Genomic DNA, 20,239 nt, shown 5'->3' with positions numbered 1-20,239 from the left:
GCCCATCTAAATGCATCTGAAAAAATTGCTATAAACAATCTTATTTACAAAGCAGAAATAGAGACACGGACTCAGAGAATCTTGATAAAAGTGAAAGAGGAGAGTGAAAAAGTTGAAAAAACTCAACATTCTAAAAACTAAGATCATGGCATCTGGTCCTATCACTTCATGGCAAATAGATGGGGAAACAATGGAAACAGCGACAGACTTTATTTTCTTAGGCTCCAAAATCATTGCAGACGGTGACTGCAGCCATGAAATTAAAAAACGCTTGTAACTTGGAAAAAAAGCTATGACCAGCTTAGACAGCATATTAAAAATCAGAGACATTACTTTACCAATCAAGGTTTGTACAGTCAAAGCTATGGTTTTTCCAGTAGTCATGTACGGATGTGAGAATTGGAGCATAAAGAAATCCATGCTTTTGAACTATGGTGTTGGAGAAGACTCTTGAGAGTCTCTTGGACTGCAAGGTGATTAAACCAATCAATCCTAAAGGCAATCAGTCCTGAATATTCATTGGAAGGACTGATGATGAAGCTGAAGTTCCAATATTTTGGCCACCTGATGTGAAGAGCCAACTTATCGGAAAAGACCCTGATGCTGGGAAAGATTGAAGGTGAGAGGAGAAGTGGGGCCCAGAGGATGAGGTGGTTGGATGGCATCACTGACTCGATGGACCTGAGTTTGAGCAAGCTCCAGGAGATAGTGACTCATGGGGAAGCCTGGAGTGCTGCAGTCCATGGGGTTGCAAAGAGTCGTGACTGAACTGAACTGAACTGAAAGCAGAGAATAAATGTGGATACCAAGGGGAAAGGGGAAGAAGTGGATGAACTGGGAGATTGGGATCGACATATATACACTACAATGTATAAAATATATAACTAATGAGAACCTACTGTATATTACAGGGAACTCAGTGCTCTGTGGTGACCTAAATGGGAAGGAAATCCAAAAAAGAGGGGATATATGTATACATATAGCTGATGCACTTAGCTGTACAGTAGAAACTAACCCAACATTGTAAAGCAACTCTACTATGATAAAAGTTTAAAAAATAAAAGCATCTGATTGTGTGAAATAAATATTGAGTAAATAAGATGTTAAATTTTTAGAATATGCTAATGTTTAGTGAGAGTTTGCAGAGAAGGTAATGGCAACCCACCCCAGTGTTCTTGCCTAGAGAATCCTAGGGATGGGGGAGCCTGGTGGGCTGCCGTCTATGGGGTCGCACAGAGTCGGACATGACTGAAGCGACTTAGCAGCAGCAGCAGCAGTGAGAGTTTGTGATGATGTTTGAGGAAAAGTAGGGAAGAGTGTTCCTCATGTCTTCTTCCTATTAAAAATAATTTCTTGAAGACAGTAGGATTTTAGGTCATTGAAGTGTGGCAGGGTGAACACGTGCAACAACTTTGCAAGAGTGAAGCTATTTGTTGGCTCCCTCTGTTTCCAGTCCACCTGAGCCCTTTATAAGCCCTTGCAATCACATCACCCCTCCACCCTCTTGAAGATCTCCAACACACTCTCTTTTCTGTTTCCTTATTCTTCTTAACCCCCCTGGAAGCATTTCTTACTCTTGTTCACCTCGTCCATCTCTCCAGCCACATTTTTCTGTCTCTCTGTATCAACTTCATCATTTTACCTCCTAACAGGTGTCTCAGTCGTCAGCCCTCAGCCATTCCCCTGTCATTAACATTTTTGAGGGATAAATAGTTCTAGAACTTTGAGAATCCTTAAATTTGCAAAGATTTCTAAACGACACTTCTTTCTCCATGAAGTATAACTTTGGGACTGACGTGGCATTTGGTGAAGCAAGTTGATGACTGCCTCTTATTTCCGTATGGAGTACAGGGCTTGGCTTCAGTGTCGCCCATTCAGGTAGGTTTGCTCTGAGCTGCAGGACAATGGCAGGCTCCTTTGTGAAATGGTCCTGAGGCGCCTCATACTCTTCTTTTTGAAAAGGCATCTTTTTTGGAGATTGATTATTTGTAATTCATTGAGTTATGTCTTAAGTATTGACAGCTGTACCCCTAAGACTTATTAGTCCAGTCATGTATTAGGGACTCAAAGAATACTTTTTGTTGGTTAATTGATTGAATGATTATAGGCCTGTTCATTTCAAGTTCAACAATATGTACTTTACCTCATATTTCATCTAAGAAACATCATTTTTTTTTTACTGCATCACGCCCATGTGGGATTTTAGTTCCCTGACCAGGGATCAAACCTGCATCCCCTGTAATGGAAGTGCAGAGTCTTAACCACTGGACGAGCAGGGAAGTCCTAACATAATTTTTAAAGATATACTTGCTTTTGATTTGTTTTCTCGTTCACACCTCTAGTTGACTTTCTCTTCTTAAAAAACAAAACAAAACATTACGCACCTTACTTGTGGCGGAGAAGAAGTGTAGGACAATAAAGTTCTGCTGAGGTATGTATGCTAGGCTTGAGGTGAGGCTCACAGACCAGTTAATCTTCCAATCTTAGCAAAATTTCAAAGCACCATGTATCTTGGGCCTTCAGATTTATTCACAGATGCTCAAAACTACAATTTTAAGTATAATCTTTTTCACAGTAAATATATCCTATTCACGTTTTCCTCTTTGGGAAAGTCAGTGGCTACAGACTTCATTTGGTGCGTCTCTGAACTTCTACCTCTAATTCTGTCCTTGCATGTGAGTTCTGTCCTGTATTTAATTGCAACAGGAAATCTACTCTGACTTGCCATATTTGGCACTGTGGGTAATATTATAATATAAACATGGTAAAGAGAGATGAGAGAACTGGGTTCTCCAGCTGGTGCTGCCATTAACCCTTGAAGGGAATTTGAGCAGGCTTTCTGGAGAAACCCAGAAGAGCCCCCAAACATAGTTCTAACTAACCTGCTGAAAGAATTCTGAACTCTGCTTAGTATATTGGCTTGCTTTGTGGTTCTATCCCTACCAATGCAACATGGTAATAAAACAAAATGTGGATGAAACTTTGGCTCTGGCTGAACCAAATAAAACTGATATAATTCTCGGATTTACAAAAGCTGGTGCTGCTGCCAGAAGCATTCATAACACGTTTCTCTTCAACTCAGGCCTCTTGAGAGACTAGCCTAGTTAGAGCCATGTTAATTGAACACGAGTAAAGGAAAAATGAAACCCAACAGCTCTCTTTTCTAAACCCACAAAAGAAACAGTAACTGGATTTCTCTGGAGAAGGATAAGGTCCCTCCCAGACGTGCCCAGAAGTTGGGTGGAGTTTAGCGACAGCTAGGAGCTTAAGTGGTCATTTGAGAAATTTTCATTCAAGATGTAGCTTGAGCTTACTAAGGCATCCCTTATAGGAACAGAACTCTGAGGAGAGCTTCAAACACGAAGGCAAAGCTAGTACCACACTGGGCAGCAGAATGAGTGTGTTCTTGGTGAAGTACACAAAACAGATTTATGCTGTAGGCAAGTTTCTTCTTTTCATGGTTGGGGGGAAAATCAATATTCCATATTCATGGTCTCCGACATAACGCTTTACTAGGGTGGTCAAAAAGGATTTATACGATTTGTTGCAAAATACCACGATGTTATTTTTATAAGGATCAACCCGAGTGGGGATGGGATTCTTAAGTGCCACCTGGTTTTCACACTTTTGGCAAAGTAAAATTTAATTGAGTTTTCAAAGACAGGAAAATATTCTGTTGCTGGGAAATATAGCATAAAGGATTTCTGCAAGCTTCCTCTGGGTTTTTCTTGCAAGCTTTAAATGAGAATTTTCTGCCAATTTTCTGGCAGAAGCAGAGGAGACATAGCAGTTTTGCTGGTGGTTTTGATTATGGATTGTCTATATGGCATCAATAAAAATAACTAGACCTAGGTCTGATGGGCACTGAACTTGCTTAAGTGCTAATAAAATTATAAGAGACGGGAATAAATCTTAAATTTTGAATATTTTTTCTTATAATACATATGGAAAGACGATTTCTCAGTGTTTTAATGTGTTAAAGGTACAATAACTGGAGAAGAATATGTTCTCTTCAAAGTGCCAATAAAAATGCAAAATGTCATTTTCCAGTGCAATTCGGCCTGAAATCAACCTGTTTCATGGTAATTATGGGCTCTGGCACCAGAATATAGCAGAGCTTTAGAAAGACTGAATGAGTGATTGAGTCCAGCCTCCTTAAATATGAAACATATGAAATGATTAGTGGAGAGTGAAAACCAGAGAGCGTTGTCACCCTCCTTACTCTGAACCATGCATAAAGCTTCACTAATGCCCTGTGGTGGTCGGATCACAGTGAGGGAGTGGGTGAGAAACACAATTTTCAGGACAGGACAGTAGAAATAGTGTAGGAACAGCCTCTTACGTGGTAGAAGGGAAGTTTCATACAAAGGCATAAACTGTGAGAAAGAGATGATGGTGCCCAAAGTGGGCAGAAAGTGCCTTTCCTTGGCACAAGTCTGGCACATCACAATGAAAGGAAAACCATGTATATTTCTCAGAAGCATTGTGGTGTCAGGAGTAGGGCCCCAGCAATGCAGTATCCTATGCTTCATGGCAGTGTGGCAGGAGGGGGCTGCTCAAGCCAAGAGAAAGGTGGCAGCATTTCACATTTGCCTCCTTTTGTCCAGGGTGATAAGCTCCTTGTGATACAGGTGTCCTGGCATAGGGGTTGCCTTTGATTGGTTTTATTCTATAAAGTAGAAGAAGAATAAAAGTATTTAAATCTTAAAAGTGTCTGGATGTCCTGTATTACAGGCCCAAATAGAATAGCGGACAAAATTGTCCTGAGTTTTATTTTTTCATCAAAGTTATGATTTTTAATGCTGGAGAAGGAAATGACAACCCATTTCAGTATTCTTGCCTGGGAGATCCCATGGACAAAGAAGTCTGGTGGGCTATAGTCCATAGGGTCGCAAAGAGTCCGACATGACTGAGCGACCCAGCACACACATGATGCTTAAAGAGTTCATTTTTCTATGAATTTTGTTACACAAAACCATTGGCTTCCTGACTTTCCCCCAGTTTTTCTCTCCTCAGAGGTCATTGTTCATTGTTTTCAATAAAGTAAACTGATTCGTTGTATTTTTCCCACATCTTCAAATGATACATTTCTAATGTTGTTTTTTAATAGTGAAGGTTTTGATCTTGTTTATTACTTACCTCTAAGAGTAAGAAGACTTTAGCACTCTCTTGCAAACCCCCACCACACACACACACACACACACACACTTGGGTCCTGTATTTTTTTCAATACAGTTATAGAAAATTTTGCTTTGGTCAATGCCAGGAGTTTATGTTCTTAGGAATATGTAAACACTATTTCTAACTGAGCCATGCAGTTTTTTTTTATTACATTCTGTTGCACAATTTTCTGTTTCCTTTGGAGTTAACAATTGTATTGGTTTTTCTGACTACTTGATTGGTTTTCTGTGTTCTTATCAACTGCAAACTCGAGACATCTTTCTAATCCCTCTTTCTATATCATCTAACATATGAATTATTCTGTGGAGTTCATCTTCTTGGCCAACATCTCTGGACCTATGGCACTGCACTTATTTGTACTTGCTTGCCATCACACTGTGGGCTTCCTGGATGGCTCCATGGGTGAAGAATCCATGTGCAATGCAGGAGACACAGGAGACGTAGGTTTAATCCCTGGGTTGCAAAGATTCCCTGGAGGAAGAAATGGCAACCCACTCCATTCTTGCCTGAAATTATTCTTGCTTGAAAAATCCCATGGACAAAGGAGCCTGGTGGGCTACAGTCTACAGGGTTGTAAAGAGAGACACAACTGAGCAATTTAGCACAGAGCAAGCGCCATCCTCGTAGCAAACAGCATCCCACTGTGACTTCTCTGCTTCTTTATGACATTAGACCTATTGTTTCCTGGAAACCTCATCTTCCTCTTTGTTGGTTTACTTGTTTGGGTTAAAACTGTTTTCAGTACCTATTCAAAAAGGGTGCACAAAAGGTACATGTTTTGAGGCCCTGTATGTTTGAAAACATTTTTATTCCATCATCATACTTGAGAGTTTAGTATAGACCTCTATGTGCTAAGTTGCTTCAGACCTGTCTGACTCTTTGCAACCCTACGGACTGTAGCCCATCAGACTCCTATGTCCATGGGATTCTCCAGGCAAAAATACTGGAGAATCCCCGTTTCCATCTCCAGGGGATCTTCCCAACTAAAGAATTGAACCCGGGTCTCCCCTTTTCAGAAATTTGATGCCATTGTTCCATTTTCTTCTTGCTTTCAATGTTACAGTAGATAATTCTAAAGCTATTAGAATTCTTTGTCTTTGACATGTCTTGCCCCCTCTTCTGCCAAATCTTTGTCCTCAGTATGCTAAAATTTTATAACATATGTCTTCATATATGTCTGTTTCGTATGTTTTGCTGGGCACCCAGAAGAATATTTCAATCTGAAGAATCACGTCCTTTCTAGTTTGGTTAACTTCCTTTGTTCTCTACGTCTGAAACTCTATGAGTTGAATGGTGATTCTCTTGGACTGCTCCTGTGATTTTCTTATCTCTCTTTTAAATTTCTGTCTGTCTCTCTCTCCTCACCTGCCCCCTCTTCTTATTTAGTTTAAAAATTTTTTGGCTGTGTGACATTCGGGTTCCCTGACTAGGGGTTGAATCCCTGCCCCCTTCATCATTGGGAGTGTGGAACCTTAATCACTGGATTGCCAGGGAAGTCCCTCTTTGGCTTATTTTTTAAAATTTATTTTTCTAAGAGATTTTCTCAATTCTATATTCTAACATAGCTATTGGGATTTTCATTTAGATGATTAGATTTTAAAATATTCCCTAAGATCTTTTAGGTTCTGTGGATGTACCTGTTTAAACTGATACCAATTTTCTATTCTCATTCTTATCATCTTAAGTGTGAGTTCATCTCTGAACTGAAAAACTGACTCAATAAGAGACCAAACTTGGAATAATACCATAACCATTAAAACTAAACCAGTAGCTAGAAATCTTTCTACAAATGAATCTCAGGGACAGACTTTTTTTCTCCTTTCAATTTTATTGAGATATAATCAACAGGCAACATTGTTATAGTTTTAAGGTATACAGAATAATGATTGGATTTACATGCATCATGAAGTGATGATCACAGTAAGTTTAGTGAATGTCTGTATCATATAGATACAAAATTAAAGAAATAGAAAAAATATTTCCTTATGATGAGAACTCATGTTTTATTCTGAACAACTTTAACGTATGACATACAGCAGTTAATTATATTTATCATGTTGTACATTACATCCCTAGTATTTACATATAAATGGAAGTTTGTGCCTTTTGACTGTTTCATTCAATTCCCCTTTGCCTCTAGAAACCACAAATCTGATCTCTTTTTAAATGAGTTTGTTTGTTTTTGAAGTATGATTGACCCACAACACTGAAATATCAGAAAGAAATTAGGGAAATAATCCCACTTAGAATCATATCAAAAAGAAGAAAATACCTAGAAAAAATCTTAGGAGATATATGACCTGTACTCAGAAAACTATAAGACATGGATGAAAGAAATTGTAGAGAACACAAATAGATGGGAAGATACATTGTGCTCAAGGATTAGAAAATTTAATATTAAAATGACTATGTTACTTACAGTAATGTACAGATTCCATGGAATCCTTATCAAAACACACCAAGATAATTTTTCATAGAACTAGAACAAAGACTTATAAAATTTCTGTGGAAACACAAAAGACTCCAAATAGTCAAAACAGCCTTGAAAAGAAGAACGAGGCTGGAGGTATCACATTCCCTGATTTCAAACCATATCACAGAGCTACAGTAATCAAAACAGAATGATACTGGTGCTAAAATAGACACATAGATCAGTGAAACAGAACAGATAGTTCAGAGATAAACTCACACTTAAAATGATAGGAACAAGAATAGAAAACTGCTATTATTTGAAAATGACTTAATTGTGTATTTAGAAAATTCCCAAGAATCCACAGCTGAATTGTAAGTTTATATGAAAGTATTTCAAGATTGCTGCATACAAAATCAATTTAAAGATACATTGCTTTTTCATAAATCAATGCTAAGCGTTTAATAAATAAAATTTTAAAATGTCATTTATAATTATGTGAAAGTATCAAGTACCTAGAAATAAGCTGTACAGTCTTTGTGCAATATCTTCATGGAAATTTAATAAAATTATAAATTTTATAATGGAAAAACTCTCAATGAAATGAGACATTTATCATGCTCAAGATTGGAAGAATCAAGCTTCCAATAGGATTCTTTTTTTTTGAAATTGGACAGGCTGACTTTAATATTTCTCTACAAATGTCAAGGTCTAGAATAGCCAAGATATTTTTGATGAAGAATAATGTGCAGTGACTGCCCTACTACATACCAAACTTACCATAGTAGTTAAATCAGTTTGGCCACAGAAATAAGCAGATCAATGGAACAATCAAAAAGAGCTCAGAAACACACATCTATGGATTCTTGATTTATGCTAACAGTAGATTGGTCCCTATTTTTTCATAATTGTGTTGAGATGGTTGGTTATAAAAATGAAAAAAAAAAAAAGGAAAGAAATATTACCTCACACCATACACAAAAATCCATTCCAGGTAGATTAAAGATTTCAATCTTTAAAGCTTTTAGGAGAAAAGGTGGGATAATTCTCAGTCTTTTACTCTTCTTTTCTCATTTTCTTTCTGAATTCTGCATACAGAATTCTGGGTTGGTGGCCTTTTCTTTCATAATTTTGAATCTATTCCATTGTTTCTGTTGAGAATTCAGCTTTCATTCTAGTTGTTATTTGAAGGTTTTTTTTTTTTTTTTTTTTGCTTTGGTTGCTTTAAATTTTTCTAGGCCTAGGATAATGTTATCTTACTCCTAAAAGTGTTTATTCTTCTAAGCATATGTGGCCAGTAGCACTCCAGGATCACCTCAATTCAATTTGTAAATTAAAATTGTCTAAAGTTACTTTCTATGAGGCCCTGTTTACTTCTGATCCACCCTAATTCTCAAGATGTAGTCCTTCAGCAGTGCAATCAACAAGAGGGAGGTTCACTGGAATCCATACCCACTTATGATGTTCAAACTGGTTTTAGAAAAGGCACAGGAACCAGAGATCAAATTGCCAACATCCGCTGGATCATGGAAAAAGCAAGAGAGTTCCAGAAAAACATCTATTTCTGCTTTATTGACTATGCCGAAGCTTTTGACTGTGTGGATCACAATAAACTGTGGAAAATACTTCAAGAGATGGGAATACCAGACCACCTGACCTGCCTCTTGAGAAATCTGTATGCAGGTCAGGAAGCAACAGTTAGAACTGGACATGGAACAACAGACTGGTTCAAAATAGGAAAAGGAGTACGTCAGGGCTGTATATTGTCACCCTGCTTATTTAACTTATATGCAGAGTACATCATGAGAAACGCTGGACTGGAAGAAACATAAGCTGGAATCAAGATTGCCAGGAGAAATATCAATAACCTCAGATATGCAGATGACACCACCCTTATGGCAGAAAGTGAAGAGGAACTCAAAAGCCTCTTGATGAAAGTGAAAGTGGAGAGTGAAAAAGTTGGCTTAAATCTCAACATTCAGAAAACGAAGATCATGGCATCTGGTCCCATCACTCCATGGGAAATAGATGGGGAAACAATGGAAACAGTGTCAGACTTTATTTTTTTGGGCTCCAAAATCACTGCAGATGGTGATTGCAGCCATGAAATTAAAAGACACTTACTCCTTGGAAGGAAAGTTATGACCAACCTAGATAGTATATTCAAAAGCAGAGACATTACTTTGCCATCAAAGGTCCGTCTAGTCAAGGCTATGGTTTTTCCTGTGGTCATGTATGGATGTGAGAGTTGGACTGTGAAGAAGGCTGAGCGCTGAAGAATTGATGCTTTTGAACTGTGGTGTTGGAGAAGACTCTTAAGAGTCCCTTGGACTGCAAGGAGATCCAACCAGTCCATTCTGAAGGAGATCAGCCCTGGGATTTCTTTGGAGGGAATGATGCTAAAGCTGAAACTTCAGTACTTTGGCCACCTCATGCGAAGAGTTGACTCATTGGAAAAGACTCTGATGCTGGGAGGGATTGGGGACAGGAGGAGAAGGGGACGACAGAGGATGAGATGGCTGGATGGCATCACTGACTCGATGGACGTGAGTCTGAGTGAACTCCGGGAGTTGGTGATGGACAGGGAGGCCTGGTGTGCTGCGATTCATGGGGTCGCAAACAGTCAGACACGACTGAGTGACTGAACTGAACTGAACTGAACTGATACCCACTTATCTAAGTGGGTATCTTATCTAAGTGGGTATCTTATTCTTAACTAAGAATTTGTTAAAGAAGATTGTATTTATTTATTTGGCTGCATCACGTCTTCATTGTGTCATGTGGGAGCGTTCATTGGAGGGCATGGCTTTTCTAGTTGTGGCACACAGGCTCAGTATATGTGGTGCTCAGGCTTAGTTGCTGCATGGCATGTAGGACCTAAGTTCCCTGAACAGGGATCGAATTTGGATCCCCTGCATTTTGCAAGGCAGATTCTTAACCACTGGACCACCAGGGATATTCTGATCACTAAGCTTTTGGATCGCTCTTCTTAGCCCTTGAACTGTCAAAAATAGTCCCGTCTCTACATTCTGATTGCTTATTTTAAGTATATCATGCTATGGCTGTTGTTTATTGTTGTATATTTTACAGGTAAGTCTACAAAACATTTTTTCTCATTATGACATTCAAGCATATTAATTTGTGATTTTTTTTGTCTGTGTGACATCCTACCTTTTAGTATTTCATTAACTCTTCCCTGATACTCAAACATTTGCAATTTTAGATTCTTTGTGTTTCACTAAAATAAAAAATACTACTTCTAACTTTTAATTTAGAAAAGTCACATATCTCTTTACTATTTTCTTGTATAGACTCTTAGAAGCAAAATCACTGAATATTTTAGGGATCATGAACGCATTGTCAGTTTGCTTTCCAGGCAGATTTTACTAATTTGTGTCCCAGACCAGCATTGCATGGGAGTGCCAGTCCCACCACACATATAGCAGCATTTAAACATTTGAAAGGGTTTGGCCAGTCTAAATGGCCAATCTAAGAGGCCCAAAGGCCTCTCGTTTCACTCTATTTGGCTTTTCTTTGATTGTTAATGAGGTTGAACCCTTTTTCATAAGTTTATTACTATTTGAATTTCCTTTTCTGTGAATTCTCTTTATGTCCTTTGCTCTTTTTGTTTGGCTTTGTTTCTATTATGATGTTTGTGTTTTTCATCTTCTCATTTTCTAATGGGGAATATAGCTACCAGATGGTTTACTAATAACACATCTTCCCTCCCCTACTGGATACACATATTTCATTAAATGGCAAGATACCAGCTATAGGGGAGAAATGGACTATTTTCACTTCCACTGCATATGGTCCTAGGACATTTTTTTCATGTTAGAGTATTTTCTAGTTATGCTGTACTACCTAGTCACAGGAAGGAATTTGGATTTTAAGGAGACTTTGAATTTTTAAGGAAAGCTGCAGAAGGTGCCCATTAGTCATACTGAGTCCATCATTAAAAACCTTCAATTGTTATTCATGTTCTTTAAATGTCCTCTGAACTACTTAGCACATGACCCCAGCCCCCCCTTTCCAGTCCCTCTGTATCAACCTCTCTCTTGCTCACCGTGATTCAATAGCACATACCTTCACTGAATTCTTAAAGCATACGTCTTTCAAGCTCACAGCCTTTGTACATACAATTCCTGCTGCCTGCATTGTACTTTTTTACTTACTCTTTGCCCAGCGAGGGGCTTCCCTGGTGGCTCAGATGGTAAAGAATCTGCCTGTAATGCAGCAGACCCAGGTTTGATCCCTGGGTCAGGAAGATCCCCTGGAGAAGGGAATGGTTATCCACTCCAGTATTGCCTGGAGAATTCTATGGACAGGAGGAGCCTGGCAGGCAGGCTATAGTCCATGGGATTGCCAAGGGTCTATTTTTATTATTATGTTTTTGCCTAACTAACTCCTCATATCAAGTTTCAGGTTAAGCATCACTTCCTCTCCTGCCTCCTGTTCTCTTCCTCTTGTCTGTGTTTACCAATCACGTGTTCACTGATGATACTCTTTGTTTGATGTGCACCTCTCTCCCCTCAAACTGTGTGTTGGCTACATCAGGGAGGGGCTGCTTTGGTTTTGTTCTCCAGAATTTCTGTGGTTTTGAATGATGTCACATTTTAGGCATCCAATAAGTGGATAGTTGCATTTCTGACTGACTAGCTGATTGAGTTAAAAGATAAAATCAGTATATCTGGTTAAAGTTTCCAGTTACAGTTCCCAATATATCTCAAATCATTGTTCTTACCACTAAGAAATTAGTCTTGTTTATGCACAAAATAAAATATTGGGAAATATTTTAAACTTTTCCTTTTACCTTGTACTCCTCTTGGTAACATGCATTAGACATGTAAATTTTGAGATATATATATCAATATATATATATCTCAAATATATATATTTGAGATATATATATATCTCAAATATATATATATATATATATATATATACTTTTCTCTTGAGGATTAGATTCAGGTCTCTCTCTTCTACATTAAGAAATTGTTTTGTTAAAGGCTATAACCAACATGTTTACTTTCGTTCTCTCCTTCTCTTTTTTACTAGCAAAAAGATCTGTGCAGAGATACACATATCACTCTTGGATGAAATCTCTTGTAGACTAGAAATTGTACTTTTCCACTTTTCTTAGATCAAAAAAGAAAGAAGAAGTCTGAAGAAAAGGCATGGAATAGAGTAAAATGATGCTCGACCGGGAAGAAAGGAACATAAATTTTAGGCTTATTTCATCTGTCTGGGTACACTTACCAAAAATTCTGAATTCAACATAAACTTGAGAATTTGGGGCTCTAACTGTGTCAGTTGTTTGGCTTGAAATCTCAGTGTCCTCCTAAACTCAATGAAATCATGATGCCAGAAAGTCATTGGTAAAACATTGATTAAGGAATCCAAAGATTTAGGAGTGTATATCATGTGTGACCTACTCATTCACTTCCTAACTACATATCCTAGGAGAGCCCAGAGTACACTGTCTATACTAAGCAGTTGAGAAATAGTGTGTTAAGGGTGCATAACTGGAGCAGTGGAAGCACCAGCTTTATAGTGACTGCTGTCCAGGAAGCAAGGTGTGAGATGCTGCCATTGAAATGGTTCAACTGATTGAAATGGTTCACTTGACTTTAATGGGAATGAAGGAAGGAATCATTGTGCTAGAGGCTATGAGGCAATGTGTGGGTTGGAATAGCTAATGGGATGGTTTGATCTGGAGGGTTTTTGGCAATCGCTAATTCTGGTACCTATAGTACTGGAATAGTTGAACCACATAGTGAAGTCCAACCTGAATTTTATAACTGCAAGTAGCCTAGGTTTGGGGAACAGTACTTCACCATAACTGATAGTCATAGCTTCTCACCTATTTCCATACTTGTAACAGTCTGCCCCGAACCACTTTATTCAGAGTCTCTGCAAATGAAAAGGGAGCCAGATATTCTTGAGGCATATTCCTTGATTTTTTTGTATGTGCAAAATTGTTTGTTCTCTTTATCAAATGACAGTTTGTATGGGTGGCAAATCTTAGGGTGATTTGATGATTTTCTGGACGTAGCTACCTTCTAGATGTGAAATAGCTACATCTTTACCATCTTCTGCTGTAAATGAGGGGGAAGGCGATGGCACCTCACTCCAGTACTCTTGCCTGGAAAATCCCATGGATGGAGGAGCCTGGTGGGCTGCAGTCCATGGGGTCGCTAAGAGTCAAACACGACTGAGAGACTTCACTTTCACTTTTCACTTTTATGCATTGGAGAAGGAAACGGCAACCCACTCCAGTGTTCTTGCCTGGAGAATCCCAGGGACGGGGGAGCCTGGTGGACTGCCATCTATGGGGTCGCACAGAGTTGGACACGACCAAAGCGACTTAGCAGCAGCAGCAGGAGCAGTTGTAAATGAATATCTTTTAGCTGTATCTTGCTTTTGAGAAATACACCCAAATTGACATTCTCTCCTTTAAAGTCACATGGTATTTTTATCTGGCTTCCCAATGCCTGCTTTTATTTTTTTCTTTAAATTTTACTAGTTGCTATTTACTAATGGACCAGTTTTTCTTGGGACATATTGTATGTACGCTTCAACATCTTGATCCAAATTCTTTTATTTCAGAAAGGTTTCTTGAATTATATATATATGTGAGTGTGTGTGATTCCATTATTTTAGTTTTCTTCTTGGGTTTGTGAAACATTTATTTTTGCCATTTAATCATTTTTTCCTAATCATCTTTATCTCTCTGGATCCATTTTTTGGGGGGTTGATTTCCTCTTTTTATGCTCTATGTCCCTAGTGTACTTTAGCAATGTCTGTTTTCCTTTGCATGTCTTCTGATTTCACCTTCATTTTTTGATAATCTTACTTTTTCCTGTATTGCTTGCTTGAGCTCTAAGCTCATGTTTCATTTCCTCTAGCAGTCTCACTGCTTTCTGAGTTCTTGCATCTTGTATCCACAGTTTTGTATTCTAGCATCATAGATGTTTTGACCTCCTTGAAGTTTCCAGATTAATGGTGAAAATGTTTAGCATGCTATTTATCCCCTCAGTGGCAATTTTTTCTGGAGAGTGGTCTGTTTCGGTCATTTGTAATTCCTGCTTCTTTTCTCCTTTTCTGTGAAGTATGTCTGAGTCGATACTGTGAATGTTCTTTTCTGATTAACTGTCTTGGAAGGAAGTGAGTTTTCCCGGGGCCAGCTATCTGTAGGAGGCTCCCCTGGAGGAGTGGTCAGGGCTGGTTTCAGGACAACTGAGTTTGTGTTATAAGTCAGGGCTTCGTGTGTAACTGTGGTTAGCCTTTGCTTTTCTTAGAGAGATAGGGAGCCATTTGTGGAGGTCCTGTGAGTGTGTGTGTGTTTTGTTTCTACAGGGCAATTTCCCTTCTTTTCTTGCTCCTTGCAAATACAGCCTGTTTGTGTGGCTTCTTATTGATCCCTATCTTCTTTGCTTTTTGGAACCAAACCACAGAGAAATTCTAGAGACCAGACACAACATACTCTTCCAACTCCTGTCAAAAAAAATGGAATTTAGGTTTTTCATGGATGAGTATGCTTCTCAGCACTGGAAAGTCTACTTAGTGGGCTCTTTCTGTGACCCTAGAGTCCTCTCAGCATGCTTACCTTCTCTTGCTCCACCACCACACATGCTTTGTGATTTGGGCTTTAGCTATCTCCAAATGGTACTGAAAATGGAGTTTGTATTTTGGATATTGTTCTTTTAAACATCAGTTTTGTGTCTTCGCTTAATTTATCTAGTAATCAGCGATAGTCACTGAGCATTCACTATGTGCCAGGTGCTGGAATGTGGGGGCTTTAAAGACAAATTCCTTGTTTTGGAGGACTTTTTAATATAGTAGGACACTAAAAATAAATTAACAATGATTGAAGGGGGAAAAAAATCACACCAGAAAAGGTTGAGTATAAGTGTCAAAGCTGAGGTTCAAAGCGGTGCTTTAGACGAACTTGGGAAAAAGGAAAGGGTGTCAATCTATAACAACACCTGGAGGCTAGGGGCTCAGGACTCAGCATGTGGTCAGTAGGCAAGAAATAGTTAATGGATCTACAAGATTACTTTTCAATGGAAAGACCAGGGATCTCTAAAAATCCTGATTTTGGCACAATTTTAGAAGGAAGTTGTACACATTAAGTTATTCTGGTTCCTATAATCATTGCTCATTCTTTCTTTAGATTTGGTCATCTGTCTCACAGCTGACATTCTTTTCATTAACCCTGAGATAGACTTTGGAGAATAGGTCTAATGTTGACAGATGCATACAGAGGAAAGAATGTTCTACATAAAACAAAGGACAGGGTCAAAGCTACATGAATCAGAAATCGGGGCACCAAAGGAAAAAAGTCTGGAAAAGTTGTGTGGGGCTATATTATTAAGCATCTAGGATTCCAACCCAAAATACCATTTAGTTTTTGGGTAGAGGAATTTTGTTTCAAATAGGATCAAAGAAAACCAGATAAATTTCCCCTGAAATTCCCCATTTTCTACATCTATCTTGAAACATAGAGTATGACATATAATTATGTCGATGTATTCCTCAAAAAATTGACAATGTGAAGTTTAGTTTTATGAAGTACTAACTTTCTAATAGATAGAAGTGAACTCTTTAGTCATTAATTGTTGGTGTGTTAAGTCACTTCAGTCATGTCTGACTCTTTGTGACCCTGTGGTCTGTGGCCTGCCAGGCTCCTCTGTCCATAGCAGTCTCCAGACAAGAATACTGGAGTGAGTTGCCATGCCCTCCTCCAGGGGATCTTTGCGACCCAGGAATTGAACCTGTGGCTCTTATGTTTCCTACATTGGCAGGCAGGTTCTTTACCTCTAGCGCCACCTGGGAGGCCCCTTAATTGTTGGCAGTCTTATTTATTCTTTTATTTTTTCCATTTTCTTGATTAACTATCAATGATTGAAAATAGTACTTGACTGTTTTATAATAATAACCTTTAGTACACCCTCTTCTTTCTTTCTTTCCTCCCTTCTATACTCCCGTTCGCTCTTTTCTTTGCTCAATTGATTAGCAATCAATCAGTTATTCATGTGGGCAGAGCCTAGCAGTGATTATTTTTTTCAATGAGGTGTGTGAATTTTTACCAATTTTGGCACAAAGCTATATTTTCATACCATATGGTCTTTGAAATATTTACAATACTTTCTTTTGGTAAAAAAGATTTGTTTACAGATGGCATAAAATCAAACATCATTCTTGGTTCATGTAATCATAATCATCACCAATACCACCAGAGTAACAGTAACCTTTGGGTTCAATCAATGAATTGATTTTATAATCTGTTAGAGTTGTCTTCTGATGTTCACTATCGTGGCTTGTATACATTTGTGAAAGAAGTAGAGAATGAAAGCTTAGTAGTTTACATGCTGTAAAAATTAAGAGGACATGATTTAGGATTAAAGGAGGTAGTGATTTAATTTTGGAGTTGCTGAGCCGAGCTCTGGTGGTCTGCAGAACTCTGGGGGAAATCCAGATATTGCGGTAACAGATTTGGGTTGGAATGTTTTGTGAATGCAATAGCAGATGCACTTATGGAAGCCTTTTCATTTCAGGATATTGCCTCATGCGACCTTAGGACATGATGGTTCTCCCAAGGCTCTAGATGTGACCAGAAGTTTTCTGTTTAACCAAACCTTGAAAATGGTTCCCTTTCACAACAATATTTAAAGGGTCATGTAAAATTACATGGCTTGCAAAAACTATAAACAGGATATAAATGTATGGTCTTTAAGCCAGTACAATCTATTCTGTCTTGGACAGCTTGAATTAAGGTAAATATCCTTTATGATCATTTTCTTGGGGCTGTAAATATGGCATATATGTCTCTGTTGTCTTTGCTTCCGCTGATGAACTTGAAATAACAGTAACTGGGCCTTTGTGAGACACCCAGAGACTTCTGTGTCTTCTACCTGTCTGTTAAAACTGCATACCTTGGAAATTTCCAAGGATTCAGTCAGGCGTTAGTATTTAGGATTAATACATTTCAAAAGTGTGAAAATTTGTACTTGTGGTCTTTGATCTCTTGAATCCTTGATACTGAGCCACCACTGATTATCTCTGTACACTTACATTTGCTTGTACTTTTTATTTTTTTACTTTCAGGCACTGCTAATATATAATATATGGCATTTTCATGACCATGTGTTACTTGGCCCAGTCCAGATTAACCTGCAGGAACTCTTGCTATGTGACAAATATAATCAAATACCATGAACGTATCTTACTAACCTCTGTCCTCTTTAAAACCATGCAATAAATCCTATGACTTGCAAAGATCTTTACATCTCATCCTACACTGTCACTTAAATCCCTGTTCAATAATGGATTTAAATAACATGACAGTTCTAAACATTAAAAAATTAAGTAGACATTTTGATTATTTGTTTGAATCATGGGAGCTGCACATTGACAGTGAATATTCATCCTTGGTACCAAGATCCTAATTTGACATGATGGCATGTTTTCATTTTGTTTGGATTTTCTGTCAAACGCTAAAAACATTAGTAAATGGTACCCGCACTTTTAAATCATAAAAAGAAACCTAGATTTGTTTGCAGTTTTTTAATCTGTTGTTAATATACTTGAAAGAACACAGCCCTGTCTAATAAACACATCAAACTAATGGGTACCAGAGCAGTTCAGAAGAGTGTTTGTTGTTTGGTGTTTAGATTTCAGTCAGAATTAATCAACAATGGATGGGGCCTGCTGTATTTATTAGCAACTCAAATCTGTGTGATTTAATGCCAGGTTCCTTTGACTCATTCCAGCGAATGCTGGCAAGGTTACAGCACTGATACATACTTACATCCTCGGGTCTTAAAAAGAAAAGGAAAAATGGAGCCTAAAATCAGACCACAGGATTGGCAAGAATTTCCCAAGAGCCATTTTGAATTTGGCCCTATACAGAGGGCCTGTGAAAAGGAAGCAATTGATTCAAGAACAGTAGAGCATTTTTTTTTTTTTTTTTTTTTGCTTGAAGAAGCCTTCAGCTGTGCAGATGGCTGGCTGGCATAATCCAGTCGGCTTTTGTTTTTTATTTTACATATTAGGCCACTTTCTTCTCACACTCTATATTGCTTTTCTTTTCTCACTTTAAGCCTCCACATTTGTGGGGCAAATGAGAGGTTGCAGGGGCTTAGTGGGGGTGACCGCACGGCACACACACTACATCCCACAGATTTATGAGTTGCTAGTGCTTTGCTGGCAATGGTGTCTGCTTGTGACAGTCAGCATCAGGGTGTTCTTTGTACAAAAGTGTCAACTTTTGAATGAAGTCCCTGGAAACAGATGTAAAGATTAATCTTGAGACTGCATTTTTTTTTTCCTTCCCAAGGCTCTGAAAACGTGCCACCTTGTGCAATAGTCCTGGTTCTAGACGTTTTTTTTTTTTTTTTTTTCAAAGTGATGTTATTTCTCAATTACAAAGGCTTACATTCTTTACTGTTCACGTTCAAAAATTCCACAGCCTTTAGCCACCCCTTCTGCTTCCTGTGTCTGGGGGCTGCCTTTCGAGAGCAAATTATTTGTGCGAAGACATTATTTATCTAGAAACTCTTCAGTACAAACTTGATTGGGTCATCATTACTCTGGGGACTCTCTGTCTCCTTCAGAATGTAAGATTTGCCAGTGTTCCCCTCCTGCCACTTTCTATTGGAAGATAGTTGACTTTTGGCCTGATAAACAGTTTAGCTTTGAATGAGGCCTTGCTGTCAGGATGGGCATCATCCTTACATGTCTGTCCTCCAAAAATGTTCTGTCTTGTTTTAGGTCGTATTGTCTTTTTTCCAACACTTGGAGGTGAATTCTGAAGAAAAGAAGACATGCCAAAATGAGCATGTGTTCAAGTGTTTCCATGTTAAATGTTAGGATAGATCTCAAAGTGTTCTGAAACGAATCTGTATTGAAAAACAACAACAACACCCAGAGAATGTTAATTACACACCTCCACTGTTGAATGACATTTCCTTTCAGCAAATAGAAGACTTTGTGGGAATAGTATGGGCCCCCTCCCTTCCCTACCCCTCAATTGTCAATGTTCCACACACAGAGAATAAATACCACAAGATCCACTACTTTGGAATGACTTGACTGTCCTTGTTTTCCCTCCTTAAAAAGCTGTCTCTTCCATATAAATGGGAAACATATGTAAAGAGTTCTTGCTTTCATATCGTTAAACAATGTGTGTAATGCATTTCAGCTGAAGATTAAAAAAAACCTCTGGTTCTTTGAATATTTGCATACAATCAGCAAATGTCCTGACACAGATGATTTTTTTTTTTTTCACTTTTGTAATCTTTCTCTATATACTCAGCACCTTCTTTGGGGAGGGACATTTATTTTGGTACTTTTATACTTGATATTCTTATGCTATGCTAAGTCACTTCAGTCGTGTCTGACTCTGTGCGACCCCATAGACGGCAGCCCACCAGGCTCCCCCGTCCCTGGGATTCTCCAGGCAAGAACACTGGAGTGGGTTGCCATTTCCTTCTCCAATGCATGAAAGTGAAAAGTGAAAGTGAAGTCGCTCAGTCGTGTCCGACTCTTAGCAACCCCATGGACTGCAGCCTACCAGGCTCCTCCACCCATGGGATTTTCCAAGCAAGAGTACTGGAGTGGGGTGCCATTGCCTTCTCCGTGATA

This window comes from Bos taurus, chromosome 17, assembly GCF_002263795.3.
Source record: "Bos taurus isolate L1 Dominette 01449 registration number 42190680 breed Hereford chromosome 17, ARS-UCD2.0, whole genome shotgun sequence".
In the NCBI taxonomy this organism is placed as follows: Eukaryota; Metazoa; Chordata; class Mammalia; order Artiodactyla; family Bovidae; genus Bos; species Bos taurus.
This window is presented reverse-complemented; position numbering follows the sequence as displayed.